The sequence below is a fragment of the Vombatus ursinus genome, unplaced genomic scaffold (assembly GCF_900497805.2).
Source record: "Vombatus ursinus unplaced genomic scaffold, bare-nosed wombat genome assembly UNPS02014973.1, whole genome shotgun sequence".
In the NCBI taxonomy this organism is placed as follows: domain Eukaryota; kingdom Metazoa; phylum Chordata; class Mammalia; order Diprotodontia; family Vombatidae; genus Vombatus; species Vombatus ursinus.
Genome location: NW_020954751.1, coordinates 17,069,655 through 17,092,157, shown reverse-complemented (window position 1 = coordinate 17,092,157; position 22,503 = coordinate 17,069,655).

Sequence of the window (22,503 nt, the reverse complement as noted above, 5' to 3'; positions counted from 1 at the left end):
CTATCTATCTATCTATCTATCTATCTATCTATCTATCTATCTATCTAGTATTTATCTATAATTTCCCTAGGGATCTTTGGGGGTGGGGTGGGGATGGAGGAAAATCATTCACATAAGTATGTGTAAAAATGACAATCAGAGAGCCTGAGGCACCTGGAATGATCACTGCTTCCTCTTTTGGCTTGTCTCTGCTTCCACCACCCAACATCCCAGTGTTTAGTGGAGCTATGGGCAGCTCTTAGAGGCACAGATTGGCTCCACCATTTTGCTCCTCTTAATGAAATGCAGGGCAATTAGGGATGTTGAATCTAATCTTCTGAGCAGCATGGCTTATTATGTAGCTATCAGGCTGGTTTGTTGGTGTTATCTGCTGGAGGTTGTAGTTTCTGTGATTAAATGGTAAAAGAGAAATGTAGTTCACGCTGATAAAAGTCGGTGTAATCAGGAATCATCATTGATGCCTGATGGTGCTGTTCAGGGTATATTTTTCCCTTGAAATTTCTTCTTAAAAGACATTGACTTTAAAGAGCCAGAGCAAGAAGAGTGACAGAGATATAATTTCAAAGGGAGCCTAAGGAGAAGCTATGCCAAGCTAAGCAGTAACAGAAGAAAAATGAGGCTGGCATTTCTCCTCCCCCTACCAAGTTAGCCCATCTTATTGCTATCTGTTTGTCCCTAAGCCTGCAGTGGGAGGGAATTGTCCTTTACAAAGACCAATGATTTACAGGGAGATTAGGTCAGGAGGCAACCTGACTTACTGGATAGTGAGCCCACTTTGGAATTAGGAAAACATAGGTTCAGATCTTGCCTCTGACATTAGCTGTGTGACCTTGGGTAAGTCACTTTACCTCTGAGTTTGCTTAGCTGTAAAATGATCACAATAAAAACTGTAGTGACTTTCTGAGAAGCAGCTTGTAGTGTAGTAGATATAGAATTTGACCCTGGGTTCAAGTCTCACCTCTGACACATACTGACTGTGTGAGTTGGGTCAAGTTATTTTACCTCCAGTACCCCATGGCAACTGTCTAATAGGTATAATTTGCAAAACAGTTATCAATCTACATTGGTAGAAGGAGATCCTATAATAACCTTATAAGGTTATTGTGGGGCACATATCAGATAAGCTATGTAAAGTGCTTTGCAAAATGTGAAACTATATTGAACCCTTCAATGTAATCTTATTGATGTTGGTAGTGTTTGCGACAGCCCCAGGCACAGTTCATCCACACCTTCTCATCCTCTGGAATTCTTATCTATCACCTTCTCATAAATCCTCCACAAAACATCTACCCACTCCTTCATTCATTCATTCATTCACTCACTATTTCATTGATTCATTCAACAAGCATTTGGAGAGCTTTTTTGTTTTTCTAAAATTTTTTTAATGTCAGGCAAAATTGGCAGACTGGAAAGAGTAAAGACTTGGAGTTGAGAGACCTAGGTGTGGATACAACTTTGGATACTACTTATTGTTTGTGCTAATGATGAGTTAGTCACCGAATCTCTTAGAACCTCAGTTTCCTCATCTGTCAAATGAAGAGGATAATAACTATCAAACTCATAGTGTAGTGAGGAAAGCACTTTGCAAAATCCAAAAGCTCTATGAATATATTATAGTCCTAATGCTGTCCATCTGTCGTTCCTTACTCTTGCTACATGACTTACTTTTCCAATTTTACATCTCCTAGATGACATTTCTTCTTCTTCTTCTTCTTTACTTCTTTTCTTCTCTTCTCTTCTTCTCTTCTCTTTTCTTCTTCTTCTTCTTCTTCTTCTTCTTCTTCTTCTCCTCCTCCTCCTCCTCCTCCTCCTCCTCCTCCTCCTTCTCCTCCTCCTCCTCCTTCTTTTCTTCTCTTCTTCTTTCTTCCTTACAAGTAATCATTGGAATGGAAGTATACTGTAGCTCATTTCCCCCCAATCTGCACCTCTCCTTTGGTCCTTTGGGTCATCTGAAATTTTGATTCTTCATAGATTATGTTGTTCTATGAGTCACAACCTTTAAACAAAGATGAAAAAACTCTTTCCTTTTTTGTTGGACTAGATGATCTATAAAATTTTTTACAAGTGCTAGCATTTTATGACTTTATGATTTCAAAATTGGTTAAAGGAAGTGGAAATTCTTATCTCCATTTTCAATGAGGAAATGGAGACTCAGAGAAGTTAAATAATATATTTGCCTGAGATCACAAAAGTTAATGACTGGTTTAAGAAAATTAAATAATTTAATTCACATTGATTTTGTGTTTATGTAAATCTGACACATTCTAATAGAGACATCTGTTATAAGGTGGTTTGAATGTAGAGTTGTAGCAGGTTAGAGGTAGATTGGGTCTTACAGATCATTCTAATCCTACTTCTTTATTAAAAAAGCTTTATGGATGCTTTTCATTTTTACATTTTGGTGATTTCTGGACATACTATCTACTCCAGCCACCAGCTAAATTGAATGCTATATTTGAGTATGCACAGTGTACTCTGTCTGGTTTCAAGCCATTTGGAGGCTTGGTGAGATTGCTTCTGGAAATAATACATAATGGAGAGACTCTATCCCCAATTCAGTATCCTAGTTTTCTTCGACAATTTCTTGTCTGTTGACAGAAAGCCTTTTAATTAGCTGCTGGGATAGAACTGAGTGTGCATACAAAAGACACAAACAGAATAAAGCTCTCTCTTGCCCTGGTAACTTTCAAGTGATGAGGAGAAAATGTTGTGAACCTCCAGGTGAGGAGAGAGGTAGCACAAGCATCAGTAGCAGAATTTAGCTGTTACTGTCCAACCACCATGTGGCCATGAATACATGAAGTCTATATTTCTTTTGTCCCTATTGGGTCTGTTCTTTCCTAATCTTAGATGCATGAATACAGGAGATAGAATAGCTCAAATTACAAGCATATGAGCTTTGGAAGGTCACAAGAGTCATTAGAGGTCAAGCAGCCAGAGTTCATAGCTAAGGCCAAGTGAGGAACCAGCTCTGGGAAACAACCTGCTTGACCCAGCTCAGTCATTAATTGACTTGACAGAGAAGATAATGCATCTGAAAGTGCATCACTCAATCTGTTACACAACTACCAGAAACTAGTGGGTAAAATTCTTTGCAGCAACCCATTCTCCTAGGGATCGAGTGGGTGTATGCTTTATTTTGGGGGAAGGTTTTCAGGGTTCAATTCTTTTTCATGTCTTTTCAGTAAATAATCCTTTTTAAAAGCTAATTGTTGTTAATTGGTTAGTTGGTTTAGAGGAGAAATCATTTGGTCAATTGGTTACATGATACTGGAGAGACAGTAACTGCTCAATTGCTATTGAGAGGAATATACCAAATGGGGGCTCATGAGAAATAGTATTAGAAGAATACCCCACGACCCTTCAGTCTTAGTCCTAAGGACTTGGGTGGGAGAAGTAGCAGTAAGCCCTGGAGACCCAGCCTACTAGTATAAGTAGGGAGTAGAGTAGTGACCCCCCAGAGTCTTTATACACTGCATTTATAACAATGACAATAACAGCAAGTTAAACAAAAATAACTAATACAATGACCTTGCCTGACAGTGTATGCAATATTCTGTCTCCTTAATTCCTCATTTCTCTATTGAAAGGAGGAAGATTGCCAAATCCTTTGTGAAGAAACTGAGACCCTTAGAGATGAAATGACTTGCCCTAGGTCATTTAGCTAATTAGTGGCAGAGTTGAGACTAGATCCTGGGTCACCTGTCTTTCAGTCCAGTGCACTTTCTCCCCCTTTTTTTTTTTTAACTTCAAGTCACTCTTTGACCAGTATCCTGGTATTTGGTCATTTTCTGTACTGGGCCCTTACCTTTCCCGGGTTCAACCTTCCCCTTTCAATTTATTATTCTTAGTCCATAATTATTCAAAGATACATTGGATCTTGTTACTGGAGTGATAGTCTTCCTTTGTTCCCATATTCAAGCTATGGGAGCTAGTACTACTCATTACTCCAGACAAAGGTTTAGGCAGATATGACTCCTGAAGGCAGAAGTAGGAAGCTGAGTGAGTTAATGAATTTGTTTCAACCGCTGGACTGGAACACAAAGAATCCTGAAAAAAAAAAGAATGTACCACATAATTTTAATAAAAATTCAAGTCATATGGGAATTAGAACAACTAAGCTGTTTTGAATTGTTTAAAGAATGAATGTTTTATACAATGGGAGCTGTCCTACAATGGAATGGCTTGTTGTAGAAGACAGTGAGCTCCTTGTTGCTGGAAATATTCAGCCTCAAGATAGATGACCATCTGCTAGAGAAGCAACATGCTCTAAGAGAAGGAGCGCTGGGCCTGGAGTTCGGGGAGACCTAGGTTCAAATCTTGGCTGATGATACTTAATGAGCTATGTGAACTTGGACAAATCATGTCCCCACTAGCTTTCCTGACCATTTTCTCATTTGCAGAATTGGATAATAATATCGGTACTACTTATTTCATAGGAGTGTTGTGAAGGAAATTTTTTGTAAACCTTAAAAACACTATAGAATTATGAATTATTATTATTGTGTTGCGGTAGGCAGGAGTCTGGAATAGGACCCACTAAGATCTGTTTCACATTTAAGATCATATGATTCAATACTTGCATCTCTTTAAGGGAGTTAACAAATTTCTTCCTTAGGGAAAATAAACCAAATATGAAAAAGCATTTATTAAATGCTTACTTTGTGACAGGCACTACGTTCAATGGTGGAGATACAAGTACAAGCAAGCAAAACAATACCTTCCCTCAAGGAGTTTACATTCTAATGGGAGAAGACAATACATAAAGGGGAGCTAGAAAAGGAAGAGGCTGACATGATGTGGAGATGCTCAGGAAGTAGCAAAGAGGCTTGGTTTCAGGCAAGATAAGGTGAAATCTCATCTCATGTCTTAGGGGCAGATTCCAAGGTTCTAGTGGGAGGGAGATGAGGATGATGGCTGGTGTGGAGGTGGTATGATGTGTCTATAGCTGAGGAACTAAAGATTCAACGCAGGCCATGAAGAGCCTAGTATGGCTTAATTAAGAACAGGTCATATCAAACTAACTTTTCTTCTCCTTTTTTGATAGTGTCCCTAAACTTGTAGGTCAGGGAATTCTGTAACTACAGCTTACTGAGATTTTTAGCAAAATGTATCGTAAAGTATCTCATGCTATTCTTGTGGAAAAGATGAAGCAATGTGGGCCAGGAAGTAGTACAACTATATGGATTTGGAACTTGTGGAATGACCAGATTCAAAGAGTAATCTTTAATTCTTCAGTGAGAGCTCGGCAGGAAGTCCCCAGTGAAGTCCCATGGCATCTGTTCTAGGGCTTGTAGTTTTATTAGTAACTTGGGTAAAAGTATATGCTTAATCAAATTTCGTTGACAAACATCTGGGAGGGGTAGCTGATATACTGGCTGATGAAGTCAGGATCCAAAATGATATTTACAAGCTAAAATATGGGCTAAATCTAATGAGATGAAATTTAATAGGATTAAATGTAAAGTCAAAAATGGGTTCAAAAATCTGTTTCACAGGGATAAGATTGTAGAAGTATGTTAAGATAGCATTTCATCTGAAAAAGATGTGGGGGTTTTAGTCAGTTGCAAACTGAATTTGAATCAACTGTTTGAAATAGACAAAAATGCTCATTTGATCAGACTACGTTAAAAAAGGCCAAAGTCCCAGGGCTCTCTGGACCAGATGTGTACTGGAGCAAATTTGTACTGGCTTGAGAAAGCCTATTGTTAAATTTTCTGTGTGAACATTTAAACCTCAGAAATTGGCAAACGCTATGAATCAAGGCTTGATTTATTGTTTTGTTGATTGTCTAGGTTTAATAAAGTGATGGAGAAAATGTTAACAATGCAGATTAAATTTAAGAGTGTGTCATGTAGACTTTTTTGGGGGGAGATCTGGTTGTTAAAAGTTTGCCAGCACACTCACGCTCTGGACTCTTCCCTGGTCAGACTCTATCTGGGCTATTGTGTTCACTTCTGAGTGTCACAGTTCAGGAACGACTTCGTCAAGCTGGAAGGGGTACAGAGGAGGGCAACCAAAATGGTGGCAGGCCTTGAGTCAGCCGTATTGTTGAAGGAGGTGGGGATATTTGCCAGGAGAAGAGAAGACTTGTTGGAGACATAATGGTTGTGAAAAATATTTAAAAGGCTGTCATGGGGGAGGGGGATTAGACTTTTTCTATTTGGCCCTGGAGGGCAGACCCAGGAACGATGAATGGAAATTACAAAGGGGTAAATTTAAGTTTGATGTCAGAAAAAGCTGGCTAACAATTATAACTATCCACAAATGCAAATGGGATGCCTCTGGAGGCAGTGGGTTCTCTGTCACTGGGGGTCTTCAAACAGGGACTAGGTAACCATTTATTGGGTATATTGTAATAGGGATTCTTTTGGGGGTATGGGTCAGATGAGACGGTTAGCAAAGTCCCTTCCAACTCTAAAATGGTCTGTGATCCCTGAACCTAAGCACATTGTCTTCCAGATTGGTGCCCTTCTTACTCCCGCATCTAAGTGTGAGAGTGACCAAATGAGCAAGGCTCTAGTGGGCTGGTGGGTGTGAGGAAGGGACTGAGTCAGATATCCCACAATCTGGTTTCCAGCTTTTCTGTTCTTCACCGTGTGAATTTGGGCAGGCTCCCCTACAGGTTACCATGGCACTAATGTTGTGTCAAAACTCGTAGCAGTCAAATTGACTAGGGGAGAGAAAGAATGTTCGGCAGCGGATTGGTGTTTCTATTAAATGGCTCTACACCCTCACTGCATAGCTTGACAGCTGATCGACAGACAGCTGAATGGGTGATGTCAGTACCCCTGCTGTTTCACAGTTCAGTCAGAAGTATTATTATTGTCTGGTAGCCGATGCCCATCAACGTTGCTGACATGGCAATTTAGCAGGAAACCCACAGGCCAGGCATGGAGGATCTCTGTACTTCAGTCTTCATGGGCCCTAATATCAGGGTACTATTGCCTTTCTTCACAAAGGTGCTGTGAGGCTCAATTAATTAAGGTTTATAGGGGAGCAGATGAAAGCAGTTACATAAGGGTAAAGGGTTATTAAGATCTTAGATAATGATATAGGGCCCTCAATATTCTCCCACACAGTCTCTGGAGGGGCCTAAACCCCCTCCTGGAGAAAATGCCTTAATCAGAGTGACTAATGTTGGGAATTTTGGGTTTTATGGCAGACCTTTGGAGAGATACTGTGGGCAAGAGGACCTGCTATTCCCAGAAGATTCCTCCGTGATAGACAACCCTTTGACTTCTGAAGTCTCCTCCAGGTCAATCCTACAATTCTTTCCTACAAAAGCAGGGTTTAATTCTGATGGGATCTCATAGGCTTCAGAAATGGGACAGTAGTGTGACATTGTAGAGTCAGAAAGATCAGGGTTCAAATCTCAATCCTGCCACCTGTGTGATCTTAAAGCAAATCATTTTACTTTTCTGAGCCTCAGTTCCTCATCTGTAAAATGAGGGTAATAGCTGTAGTGCCTGCTCCCCAGGGCGGTTGTGAGCCCTAAAAAAAAGGTAGTGTATGTAAAACATTTTGTAAACTTTAAAAATGCTATGTCAGTTTTAATTATTATTTTTAAGGAGAAATTTTCCCCTCCTTCGTTGTCGTCCTTCCCCCTACAATACATGACCTAAAACAAGTCAGATAAATTCCCAGAATTCCAAGTCACTCAGAAGAGTTTCCAGGGGTAGCACAGAAATTGGGCAAAAGTGTGGGTTCCCTCAAAGGTCACTGGACAAATGCCTGATTACTCTTTGGGGTCTATAACCTTCTTTTTTTTTAAAATCAGAAATCTTGCTTAAAAAAAGTAACATGGGACAGTGGAACAGAGGGAGAGAAGAAACTATTTCAGCAACCATTTAGCTAGGACACAGGGGAGCACAAAAGTCTACTCTCCAGGATGAGGGAGGCAGCAGTCCTGCTGTCATATGACCTGGTCATATCATGTCTAGAGTACTGTGTCTGATTCTGGGCATCACATTTTAGGAAGGACACTAGTGAGTTGTAGTTCAAGTCTGTCTTAAGAAGAGAAAGGAAGAAAGGAAAGAAGGAAGGAAGGAAAAAAGAGGAAAGAAAGGAGAGAGAGGAAGAAAAGAAGGAAAAAAGAAAGAAGGAAGAAAAGAAGGAAGGAAGGGAAAGAAATAAAGAAGGAAAGAAGGGAGGGAGAGAGGAAGAAGGGAAGGAAAAAAGAAGGAAGAAAAGAAAGGAAGAAGAAAAAAAGTAAAGAAGGAAGGAAGGGAGGGAGTGAATGAGTAAGGAAACAAACCTTTATTAAGTACTTACTATGTGCCAGGCACTGTGTTGAGATCAGGAATAGTAAGAGGACCCCAAACTGTCTTGTGGGGATCATGGAAGAGAAGGGGAAGGTTAGCCAGGAGAAGAGAAGATTTAGGGGAAGGGAGAATATGATGTCTGCCTGTCTTGAAGCATTTGAAAGGTTGTCACATGCAAAAATGGTTAGACTTCTCGGATTTGACTTTGGAGGGAAAAACTAGAAATAATGAGTTGAAGTTGCAGGGGGTGAGATTTAGGCCCCCAGGAGTATTCCTAGGCTGGTGCAAAGCTTCGACTTCTTTAGGATAAATTCTATTCCCCAAGTCCTGCTAAGTTGCAGTGATAATGGGTTCAAAGAAAATCACTTCCTCTCTTCATCCATACCTGAGTGTGTCATTGCTATGTGCTTGTAATGAATTGGGGTGTCTCTGGATTTTGGGGGTGATAGGAAATGCTTAGTGCAGTGGCTGGTGCATAGTAGTTGCTTAATAAATGTTTGTTAAATTGAATTGAATAGGACATTGCATGTATTAATCTTGTTTTTCCTGAAGGAAGGGAAGAGGGGATGTGATATCAAGAAGGCTGTGGCAGAAGTGTCTTGGGATCCAATTCAAACTGGCTCCTAAGAACAGATTGCTAAATTTTCAGTGTGAAAATTTACACCCAGGAAATTGGCTAATACTATAAACTGGGCTCCCTTTATTGTTCTGTTGATTATCTAGAATTAAGAAAGTAGTGGAGAAAAATGTTAACAATGCAGATTAAACTTCGAAGTATGTCACGAGTATACTTTTTTGGAGAGAACTGGTTATTAAACATTTGCTCACTGCTGCTGTCTGGTCATGTGAAAGTTGTTTAAGGAGTAAGCAGAGACAACCAGAAAATGGGAGGCTTCCTGATTTGGTGAGGCTTGGTGAGTTTTTTTTTTTTTTTAAATGAGCCAATAGACAGTGGAACCAACCCAGCCAATAGTGTGGTAGGACTGGACTCTCCAGTTTAGGGGGAGTCTGGGTGAAGCAAGGTTATGCTGGTGGTAGCTGTCCTACCAAACTGGCTCCTGAACTTCATGGGGGCAATGACTGACTGTGGACAGAGATTCAGAGAGGAACTACCTATTGGCTGGGCTAGTATTCCTAAAAAGAAGCTTTGTTTAGGGGCAGCTAGGTGGCGCAGTGGATAGAGTACCGGCCCTGAAGTCAGGAGGACCTGAGTTCAAATCTAGCCTCAGACGAAACACTTGCCAGTTACTAGCCGTGTGACCTTACGCAAGTCACTTAACCCCAATTGCCTAAAAAGAAAACAAACAAACAAAAAAAAGAAGCCTTGATTGAGTCACTCCTCTGGTCAATAAACCCCAGTGGTTCTCTGCTACTTCCAGGAGAAAAGCAAATGCTTCTGTTTGACATTTAAAACCTTTCACAACCTGCTTCCAACCCACCTTTCCAAATATTGTTCCCTTTCAGTACACTCTGTAATCTAGCCTAACTGACCTTTTTGCAGCTTCTCACTCACAATTAAGCAAAATCATTGGGTAAGCAGCCAAGTCTGACTATATATACAGCATTCTGCCCTAATAGTCCCTTGCTTCTCTGCTCTGAAGGAAGTGTTTGTTTTCTGTTCTCTGGGATCTGGTTTAGTCTTTTAAGTATTCTGAGTTTAGTTTTCTAAACTTATACATTTGTCATTGTGCATCAACATCATTGTCTTGGTTCTGTTTATTTCACTCTGCATCATACAACTCTCATGCTTTGTTGCTTCCCATTCATTATTTCTTACTGTACAATGAAAGGCAGCATGGTATAGAGAATAGAGGGCTGGCCTTGAAACTAGGAAGACCTGGAGTCGAGTCCTGCCCCTGCCACATCCTGGCCAAGTTACCCTGAGCAAGTCACTTAACCTTTCTCAGCCTCAGTTTCTTCATGAAACAAGCTACCATTTGTACAGCATTTTTAAAATTTTTATTTATTTTTATTTTTTTATTTTTTTGTATAGCATTTTAAAGTTCACAAAGTACTTTACAAATATGATCTCATTTTATCTTCACAATAATCCTATAATGTAGGTGTTAATATTATTCCAATTTTACAGATGAGGAAACTGAGGCAGACAGCAGTTAAGTGACTTGCTCAGGGGTCACACAACTAGGAACTGTCTAATGGATTTGAATGCAAGTCTTCCTGACTCTAGGCGTCTACTCAGTCGACTGTGCCACCTAGCTGCCTCTGAAATATGGACAATCAATTAGTTGTAGGCTTTTTTTTTTAATGAGAAAATATTTGTAAAATGTTTAGCATAGTACCTATCCTGTAGTAGGCACTTAATAGATGCTTATTCCCCTTTCTTCCCCATTTAGTTAAGTCTGGCTAGGCTTTGTTGATTTTACTTCTATCACTTCTCTTGTGTCCATCCCATTTTTTTCCCCAGTCACTCAACCCTCACTCCTTTTCCTGCCCTTATTCATTCTTTTTGTTTGTTTGTTTAAATTTTTATTTTTATGTGGGGAAAAATCAAACATACACTTAACTTAATTTGGTTGTAAGTTCCTTAACTTTTGCCATTTTCAGCTTGGCAATAGGAGCCACTGGATTTGGACCCAGAACATCGCCACCCCAGTGATGACTGATCTCATCCTATCTGTCATTGTAATTGGTCTTGATGGCTTCTACCAGCTTAGTCAGGGCTCCCTTACTTTCAGGGTTAACCTGTGCGAAGGCAATGCTTGTGTAGGTCTTTCTGTGAACTAAGTGACCCAGTCTGAGTTTACCTTTAATAATACAGTAAGGAACCTCCCATTTTCCTGGCACAAGGCAAGTAGGAAAACCACTAGCTCAATGGGGTCCATGAAATCTTCTACAACTAATAGTTCTGGAGAATTGCCTGTGGCAGAGAGGCTAAGTGATTTGTCAAAAGGCATGCACTCATTTTGCCCAGAGTAGAGATTTGAACCCAGGTCATTCTGATTCTTTGAAGCCACCTTTCTATCCACTATATCACATGGCCTCTTGTTTGTCTCATTTTTGTCTTTGTATTCCTCATGAATGGCGCAGTGTACATACATGTGTGTGTCTACCCATATGCACACACATGCACAAATGCACACATTACATGTGTATAGACATGTATATACAGGCATACATATACATGCAATACACATATACACATATAAACTATATATACATGTATCTACATATACATATGCATGTGTGTGTACACACACACACACACATACACTATGTAGTATATTTTCGTTCAGTGTTTTTCAGTCCTGTCCTACTCTTTGTGATCCCATTTGGGGTTTTCTTGGCAAAGACACTGGAGTGGTTTGCCATTTCCTTCTCCAGCTCATTTTACAGATTAGGAAACTTAGGCAAACAGGTTTCAGTGACTTACTCAGGGTTACACAGCTAGTGTCTGAGTATATATATGTATATATACATATATGTGTATCTCTCTCTCTCTGTACTGAACTGATTGTACTCTAGACTGATTTCATCTGAGTAAGGTGTTCCTGGTGAAGAAATTTACTCTGCCAACAGCAGTTAAGCCCCAGACTTGCTTGGGGGCCCTGAGAAGTTCAGTGATTGGCTCAGGGTCATATCAGTAGATATCAGAGGCACTCAGGTCTTCCAGTCTCTAAGGCAGCCCCTCTATACTGTTGAATGATGGCACACAGTAGACACTTAAGTGCTTGTTGAATTGAACTAAAATGGAAATCTTCTTGCTTCTCAGGAGCCACCTATTCTATGTTGGGTTACATAGATATTCAGATAAAAGGTCTTGATCTATATCTTGTCACTGGACCTAGATGGCTCTGGAGGAGAAAGTGGGGCTGGCAATTTTGCACAGCCTTACCTCACTTCAATCCAAGTCACTTACATGTCATGGGCATCACCTCCCTGATGTCATGGTCCTTTTTGAGAATGAAGGTCAAACAACAACAACAATCCTCCTACACCAGTTTTCAATACATACCCTGCAATCCTAAATTGGGCTCAGCTGGGTTTTAGTGATTATCTAATCCAACCTCCATTCATTTCCCACCCAGCTGCATTCCTTTGAAATTCTCCTATGCCGGGTACCTTCTCTCTTCTCCACACCCAGCTCTCCCCCCCCCCCCCCACCTTTTGCTTTCTTTTGTATGTTGTCTTCTCACATGAGAATGCACATTCCTTGAGGGCAGGGACTATCCTGCCTTTTTTTGTATCTGTAGATTTAGCACAGTAGTTAGTAAATGTTTATTGACTAAGCCCCTCACTTTACTAAGCCCCTTTCCCCTGAGGAAACTGAAGCCTAGAGAGATGGGAAATCTTGTCTGAGATCACATATGAAGTTTGTGACAGGGTTAGGACTTGCACCAAAGTCCCAACTGTCACTCCAGTGTGCTTTACTTAATTTTTGTTTAATTGTTTTCATTTTTCAGTTGTTTTAATTGTTTTCAGTTCCGACTCTCTGTAATCCCATTTGGGGTTTTCTTGGCAAAGATACTGGAGTGGTTTGTGATTTCTTTCTCCAGCTCATTTTACAGATGAGGAACATCATACTTGGGTGTCTATTAAAATCAATTACTTTTCACTGGAAAAAAAATAGATAAATTTTTGTTTTAAAAATGCCCTCCCTTCTTCTTAACTTAGTTATCATTGTTGAGAGCACCACCATCCCACAGTCCATAGAGCTTACCACTTAGGTGCCATTCTCAAATCCTTACTCTCTCTCTTCCCCCATATCTAATCTGTTACGAAGGCTTGTCAATTTTTGTTGTTGAGTCATGTCTGACTCTTCATGACCCTGTGGACCACACTGTCCATGAGGTTTTCTTGGCAAAGATACTAGAGTGGTTTGCCATTTTCTTCTCCAGTGAATTAAGGCAAACAGAGGTTAAATGATTTGCCCAGGGTCACACAGCTAGTTAATGTTTGAGGCCAGCACTCTATCCATTGAGCCTCCTAGCTGCCTCTTTTTCTCTTCAAAACAATATCTCTTGAATATGCCCCCTTCTCTCCTCTGCTATTTCCACCACCGTAGTGCACACCCTCATCACCTCATGCCTAGACTATTGCAATAGCCTGCTTGTTGGTCTCTCTGTTATGTGTCCCTCCTCACTTCGGTCCACCCTCCGCTTGGCTGTCAAAGCGACCTTCCTAAGGGATGACCATGTCACCCCTCGCCCCCAATAAGCCTCAGTGGTTCCCTATCACCTCTGAGCCCTTCATAATCTACCCCTTCTTATACCTTATTACAGCACTCCTAACTCTTCCCCTACCCCTTTCCTTTCAGTGACACTGACTTCCTTATTGTTCTTACAGCAAGACACTCATCTCCAGGCTCTGGGCATTTCATTTGCTGTCCCTCTGCCTAAAATACTCTCCCTTTTCATCTTCACCTCCTGGATTCCCTGGCTTCCTTCAAGTCCCAGATAAAATCCCATCTTTTACAGGAAGCTTTTCTCAATGCCCTATAATTTTTGTGCCTTCCTTCTGCTGATTATTTCTAGTTTATCCTGTTTATATCTTGTTTGTACATAGTTGATGGCATGTTTTTTCCCCCATTAGATTGTGGGCTACTTGAGAGTGGGGACAGTCTTTTGCCCTCTTTGGATCTCCAGAGCTTAGCACAGGGCCTAGCATATAGTAGGCACTTAAGAAATGTTATCGACTAACATTGAGGCAATGCCGTGTAGTGGATAGAACACTGGATTTGGAGATAGGCAACTTGATGGCAAATCCTAGCCCTTTCACTTATGATCTATGTGACTTGGGAATGTAATTCAACCTCTTCAGGGCCTTGGTTTCTTCCACTGTAAAATGAAAGGATTAGACTAGGTGTCCCTTACGGTACCTCTCAGTTCTAAATCTATGATGACTGACTGCATTTTGGAATTGAAATTAAAAAAAAAAACCTTTTCTTTTGAAATATTTCCTCTGCACAATTCCCTGAAAGTCTCTTCCTTCTTTGGTCCTCAGTTTCCTCATCTGTAAAATGGGTGGGGATGGCCTAGAGGGTCTCTGAGATTGTGTGAGTCTTAGACGATGTCAGTAGTTCTCCTTGGTTCCAGCCTTTGTCTCACTCTAGCCTCTTTGATTTTTCCACTCACATTCTTTGTGCCTTGCTCACTCGGAATCCTCCTGCTGCTTCTGTCTGTCACATTAACAGTATCAGTAGCTTCCCTGCTACTTCTTCCAGAGAAACATTTGGTTAGTTTAAAACAGATTCACGTCTTGTCATACCAGTTACTGTGACTGCTAAATCCATATTATTTCCCCTCTTAGGGTTTGCATAAGAGCATGTGTGTTTTGAAAAGGATGGCTTCAGGACACAGTGATGTTGCTTGCTCAGTGAGTGTGACTCATTAGGCTTTTCTTCATTGTATGGTAGGTCTTAGAGCCTCTAGGCTGAAAGGAATTTTAGTGGTCATTTGAAATTATTCCTTATCACCTCAGTTGTTAGGGCTTTCTCCCTACAGGAATTTTTCAATTGTTTAGTTGTGCCCATCTCTTTGTGACTCCATTAGGGGTTTTCTTGGCAAAGATACCTGAGTGGTTTGCCATTTCCTCCTCCAGCTCATGTTACAGATGAGGAAACTGAGGCAAACAGGGTTAAATGACTTATCCAGGGTCACACAACTTGTAGGTGTCTGAGGTCAAATTTGAACTCGGGTCTTCCTGATTCTAGGCCTGGTGCTCTATCCACTACACCACCTAGCTGCCCTGTAAATAAATACAGCAATTACCTTCTATTTAATAATCCATGTATATGTCTCACACCTCAATAGAATATAAACTCCTAGAGGGAAGGGATTATTTGATTTCATTGTATTATTAGCATCTAAGCACAGAGCTTGAGCATAACATCTTAAATAGAGAGTTAGAAGTGACCTCAGTCACTTATACCAACTCCCTTCTTCTATACAGGAAGAAACTGAGATCCCAGGGACTTAAGTTGAGTGACCTGCCCAAGGTCACACAATGAGTATTAGAGGCAGAATTTGAATCCAGTTTCTTTGATTCCAAAGCTGATGGTCTTTTTGCCATACCAATATTTTTGTTGACTACAGTCCACCATCCAAATTCTACAGATGAGACAGCTGAGGCCCAAGTAAGCAAAGTGACTTGTCCATTCTGATTATCAGGTGACCTCTGCTCTAATTCTTTGGATTAGACCATAGGGCTATAACATACTTTAGGAAAAAAACACTGATAAAGAAGGTAGCAAAGAGATTGATGAGGAGTCCTAATTACATGCTATTTTAGGATCGAGTGAATGAACTGGGCATGGTTAGCCTGGAGAGGTCGTAGGGTTGACAGAATGGCTATTTTCAAGTGTCCGAAGGGTTGTGATGTGGAAGAGGAATCCAACTCTTTCTGTTTGGTTCCAAGGGTAGGACCAGGACCAATGGGTAGAAGTTAGTCAGTCAGATAATAATTAATCAACCAATAATCAATAAACATTTATTAAGCACCTACTATGTACCAATCACTGTGCTAAGCACAAAACAAAATGGCAAAAGACAGTCCCCATTTTCAAAGAGCTTACAGTCTAATCAGGAAGACAACATGCAAACAACTATGGTTCTTCCTTCCACATCAAAACTTCCCCCATCATGATATATTGCCAATTGGCATGAGAAATTAAATGGGAATTTTTGGGGAGTTTTGCAGAAGCAGTATACATGAAGGCTAGCAGATGACACAGAAAAAGTTGAGAAACTCAGAAATGCATAACATACATGTATGGTATTCTATAATACCAATCTATTTTATCTTTTAATGCCATCCTAATTCAGACTTCTCTGGTACCGAGGGCCAAAAAATTTTATCTGGATTTTCCAGATCATGGGGGTGCCATGTCCCTAACCTCCATGATACAAACAAGATATATACAAACTAAATTGGAGATAATTGATAAAGGGAAGCTTTAGGCCTGATGTAAGGAAAAGCTTCCTCACAATCAGAACTGTACAAATGTGGAACAGGCTGCATTTGGAGGTAGTGGTGGGATGGGGTGACCATATCTGGTGGATAGTCAGCCTCGGAGCTCTCTTCTGACTGACATTCTGTGTTTCAAGCTTTCTCTCTTCAGCAATTCCCTCGACTTTCTTTTTGCACTAATGGAATTTTGGAATACCACTGCTCAGGAGGGCCCTGTGGGTGACCAAGGAACCCTGAGACCCTGGCTGATCTCTGCCAGGCACACTTGGAGTACAAGGTTTTTTATTTCTGTTTTTGTCTTCCTCTTCTTAATCCCATTGGCTCTCGTTTCTCCCCTCAGCTGACAATTTTTCACGTAAATTTGGAGTCTTCAAATGAATCGTCTTTTAATGAGCACGCAGACTAGTTTATTCATTTCCTTCCAACTTTTCAGGCCCATTTTTCTTTCTTTTTGGATGAAACCCTTAGGGTGAGTCCAGTTCCATCAATTCCACTTTGTGAAGGGGCCTAGAGGGTACATCTGAGAACAATTAGCATTTCCTTTGTGAGGAGCTAAAATAAATACGGCTGTGGCAAATTAAAAAAAAAAAAAAGTAGGCAGCCAAGATAGACGTTCATGTTGGAGACTGACAGAAAGCCTGCCTAGGGTAATTACCTTAGAGCTTGGCTTTCCTTGTCGAATGAGGGTAGACTCTAATTATAATTCAGACACTGGGGACAAGAATAACAACACCCTCATCCTAGGCCTCCTGTGTAACAAGGAGGTAGAATCTCAGAACTTGGACTGTTTGAGATGGAAGGGACCTTGGAGATCATTTAACCTCAACCTCTCGTTTCACAAATGAGGAAACTGAGGCCCGGAGGGAGGAAGTAAATATAGACTATGAGAGGAAGTAACAGAATTTCAGAGATGGAAGAGACTTGAGAGATTGCCTTGGAGGATTATAGATCTGTAACTGGGAGGGCACTTAAAGGAAGAATGTGTAATCTAAATCTCATTTTATCGATAAAGAAACTGAGGCAAGTAAAGGTTAAGTGATTGGCCCAGGGTCACACAGCCAGTCAGTGTCTAAGGCTGGATTTGAACTCTAGTGCTCCTGATTCCAAGTTTAGGTCTCTATCCATTGTACCACCAGCTGCCAACGTTAGACTCAAACTGCTTCCTCTGTGAAGCCCATAACCAGAGAAACAGAAACTTGAAAGGGACCTTTGAAGTCATCTAGTCCTGAACATAAATGAACAAAATTTTCTTATTTATCATCCTTGGTGAACAATCATTCAGCCTCTGTTGGGAGGTCTCTAGTGGGAACTCACAACCCCCTGAGACAGCCCATTTTTCTTTTTTGGATAACAGTAATTGCTCTGAATTCTTTTTCCTCTTCTTTTTTTTTTCTTTTAATATTGATCTACCTCTCTACGGCTCCCACCTATTGTTCCTACTTTTACTCTCTAGGGACAATTATTATTATTTTTTTAAAAAAATCAGTTTAACCATAAACTCTGGGAAAAACAAAGTGGATGAAAAAATTGAAAATTACCCACATTGTAACATGCATTGAGAGGGATAGTCAGCTGAGTTAATCTTTTTCAAGAACTTGAGCAGGATGACATCACAGGTGTAATCATTTCAAACTGCTTGCTTTCTCAGAGGGGGTGGGGTGGGAAGGAGGGATAAAATTTGTAATTCAAAATTAAAAAAAAATTTTAAATGATTGTTAAAATTTTTTTACATGTAATTGGAAAATATTTCATGAAATAATTTAAAAAAGATCTTAAGCAGATAGAGATGGGTTCAGAGTTAAAAAGAAGGAAGAAATCTAGTTGGATTGTTTTTGGGAAATGATGTGCTTTCTATGAGCCTAAACCAGTCATTGCTTCAAAAATCAATCAACCAACATTTATTAAGCATCTTCTACATACCAGGCACCGTGCTAAAAGCTAGGGTTACAAAAAGAGGCAAAATGACAGCCCCGGCCCTCAAGGGACTTAAATGAAAGCAAAAAGAAAGATATTCCCTGCCCTCAAGGAGCTAACAGTCTAATGGGGGAGACAACATGCAAACAAATAGAGGCGGTAGATGAGCAATGCCAGGGCAATGTTGGTCCTTGAGAAATAAAAAGAACCAGAGGAACCAGATTTCCAGAGGATTTTACCAGGAGAATTTATGAAGAGATGTGAATGAAAATCCCATAGGATGAGAAGGCGTGGGAGATTTTAATGTTATATCAGTGGAAGACATTCCCACCCTGGTGAGATCACTTACCCAAATGTCTAACTGAAGCCTTTTCACAGCTGGCCAGAACTGGCTCCCTTCAACACAGCCAAACTCCACTTAAGTTATTGTCTAGCAGACCGATTGCAGCAGGCCAGAGTCACTCCAGGGGTATGAATCCCCAGTATCTGAGAGACTGCTTTTTTCATAGCATAGCCAAGTTCATATTACCTTGAGATCTAACCAAATGTTTTATGTTATGGTACTAAGCTTCATGGGGCTGAAAAAGACTGATGGGTAAGTACTTCAAGACACTCTTGTTTACTCCAGACCTGGTATTCCATTATGTTGGGAAACTCCCAGTGTGAAAATTCCTGTCATTGATACAGATTGACCACTTACCAGTGAGTTTCAGTTTTAGTTTATTGCCTGGGACCACTGAATAGCTAGTAAGCTGACCTCAAGACTGGTCCTTTTTCTACTAGAACATACCCCACACACATATGTGCAGGTACAGGTATATGTATGCATATGTGTATATATATGACACACACACATATTTCTACATATGTATTTATGTTGACCCTTTACATTCATGTGTGTGTATACATGCACCCACACATGTACACACACTTACATAAAAATGCCTGCAGTTTTTCTCAGGGTCTTGCCTTTGATTTTTGTTTATTTTTATAGAGAAAAGGCTCACTTTGTTGAGTGAGGCAAACTTTTGCTCAGCCTCTTTTTTCACTTAAGCCACTTCACATAGTGTGAGTTTGGTGAGTGTCCAAGTTGCACAATAATTTGTTAACTGCTCCTCCCCCTTCCACCTTGGCCATATTACGTAACATTCTCCTGAGCTGGTGAGGTAGTTCCCTTTGAAGACTTTTTTCAGTGGCTTCTGCTCAGTACCCAGAATGGATAGCTTCATGCCTGGAGTAGCCCTGAGGCCACCTTGGGTTACACCCTGATTGGGAAAGTGAATTAACTTACTACTCAGGGGCTCTGAGCCTAATCATCCTCTGCCCCATGCCCTGAGCAAGTGTGCCCAGTTTTTATAAGATCCCTTCCGTAGAACTGAAAGCTTTTAAAAGGATTGTGGTATGGTGGGAAGAGTCCTAGTCTTTGAAGTCAGGAGACCTGGCTTCTAATCCCAGCTTTGACCATTAATAGCTGCGGGACCCAGGGCAAGCCATTTTAATTTTAGTTTCCTCAGTGGTAAAATAGAGATAATGAAATTTTCTACCTTGCAGGCTTGTTGTGAGAGAAATATTTGATCAAGCTAAAGTATTATAAAAATAGGTAACTTTGTTAACACAAAGATTTAGATAATAGTAATCTAAAGTAGCTTTTTAAGTGAATATGTGACTTGAGTTTGAGACCACTGGACTGATTGGATGATCTTGGAGGTCCTTTCCAGTTTAAATCTTCTGAGAGGATGTTTGTATCTTCTGCTTCTTGAGAGCACCATGGTATAGAGGGTGGGACCCTGGATCTGGAGTCAGGAAGACTTGGTTTGAAATCCTGTCTCGGACAGTTATTAGCTGGGCATGTCATTTAACCTGTCTTATCCTTATCTTTCCCCTCTGTAAATGGGGGTAACAATAGCACCCATTTTTCAGTGTTGTGAGGATGAAATGGAGATAATATATTTAAAGCACTATATAAATGTCTGATACTATTATTACCAACCAAAAGTTATTTATTAGCACCTGCTATGTGCCAGGTCCAGGGTTAGCCGCTAGGGATATGAAGACAAGAGAGAAACATTCCCTGTCCTTGATGAGTTTACAATCCAGCTGGGGAAGAGAGTGTGCCCCTATGAAGCTATTAGCAAAATAGATATAGGGGGCTGTACCAGCAGCCAGGAAGACCAAGACATGCCTCATGGAGATGATAGAGCTTAAGCAGAGCCTTTAAGGAATGGGATACTGGCAGATGAACATGTTAGCACATTTATGAAAATTCCTGAAGCATTCCATATTTTTGGTTCAGCATCAGAAACAGATTTTATCAGTGAAAATGACATTAAGGGAGAGGCATCTTCTTTAATGGGGAACAGCTAGGTGCTGCAGTGCATAGAGTGCTGGGCCTGGAGTCAGGAACTCATCTTCCTGAGTTCAAATCCGCATTCAGACACTTACTAGCTGTATGACCCTGGGCAAGTCACTTAACCCTGTTTGCCTCAGTTTCCTCATCTATAAAATGAGTTGGAGAAAGATATGGCAAACCACTCCAGCATCTTTGCCAAGAAAACCCCAAATGGGGTCATAAAGAGTTGGACACAAATGAAATAACAGAACAATTTTCTTTAATGTCTGCTTTGTGCCTATCCTAAGGACCCTGGGATCTTTCCATGAGACTTGTAGCTGAAACCCTCCTTATGTGTTGTCTCCCCCATTAGAATGTGAGCTCCCTGAGAGGAGGGCTTGTGTTGCTTTCCTATTTGTTTCCCTAGTGCTTAGCACAGTGCTTTGCATATTGTAAGTGCTTAATAAATGCTTCATTCATTCATTTACTCATTCATTCATTTATTCAAAAGGAACAACCAATAGAGAGGTATGAGCTGCAAGACGGAATGCTGTGTTTGAGGGATGCAAGAATACCAGTGTAAGCTGGACTGCCATGTGAATGGAGGGAAGAAATGTGCTATAAGCCTGGAAAGGTAGATTGGGGCCAAGTTGGGAAGAACTTTAAATGTCAGATAGGGGAGTTTATATTCCTGTGGAAGCCTTCATAGCCTGGTGTAGACATCAGACACTTAATCAATTCTTGTTGAATGAATTAATTACCGGTAAGAATGGGGACAAAAAACATGGCTTGGCATGACTGGTCATGCTTACTCTGCACCTGCTGCCATGTTACAGTATTATCTAATATGTTCAGGCATGGAAAAAAGAGGGTCCCTTTTTGGCTTAGGGCAAAACAAACTCGTTTTTTTAAAAAGTCCAAATAGGCAGATACTCATGTTTTGTGATGTGAATAGTGGCTGGAATATCCCATATGTGTGCAGAAAATGTCTTGCTTAAGGTGCATCCTGATAGTAGTTAACTATTAAGAGGCAGTTCTCAGAACCACAGAATTTCAGATTTGGAAGGGACCCCACAGGGTATCTAGCTGCATCTTAATATGAACAGGAATCTCTTCTATTATATCTCTAATGTTTGATCATCCAATCTTTTCTTGGAGGGCTGCTGATTCAGGAGAATGTATTACCTTCCAAGGCAGTTCATTCCACTGGGCAGTGATGATCAGATGTGAGTAGACTCAGGCATTAGATCAATTGTAGAGGCAGCAGGATTGGAATGTGGAGAAATTCTGAAAACTTGACTTGTTAGGAAGATTTTCCTTATATTGAGCTAAAATCTGGAACCAAACCGATCATGCTGAACTTCTTTTCTATGGGACATGCATGAAAAGTGCTATTATGTAATCACGCCCCACCTTGTCTTATTCTTATGAAGTCTTCTTTTCTTTTGGAGTTACAGAGAAGTTTGATGGATTTAGATTTAGTTTTATGGGAGGAAAATTTTCCTAATGATCAGAGCTGTCCAAAAGTGGAAGGGACTGTATCAGGAGGTATTAGATTCTCCTTCGCTACAAACAAGCAAAAGCTAGATGCCTACTTGTCTGGGATTCGAGGAGGAGGTAAGTTACTAGTTTAGGTATGGGTTGAATTAGATGGTTTCTCAGCTCCTTTTCAGGTCTGATATTCTGTGATTCCCCAGGCTAAACACCCCCTGTTCTTTTCATTGAGCCTCAATTGTCATATTACCCAGTCCTAGAACCCTGAAATATTACAGCAACAAGAAAGTTTAGGCAACTTCTAGCCCATTGCAATCCCCTTCCTTTCACAGGTAAAGTAAATGAGGCCTAGGGAAAGATTAAATACCTAAGATCACATGCTTAAGAAGGCCAGTTACCAGAGGTATAACTAGGGTGGGGAGACTGGGGCTTTCTCCCCAGATGCTGAATTTAGAAGTTGCTGACAGCACATGAAGACTGTTAGCATTGTAGAAACAATAGAGTTTAACGCCTAGTTAGTAAGAATAAGTAATGAAATTAGGTAACTACTAAATGATGGGTTGGAGTAGGCCTTTC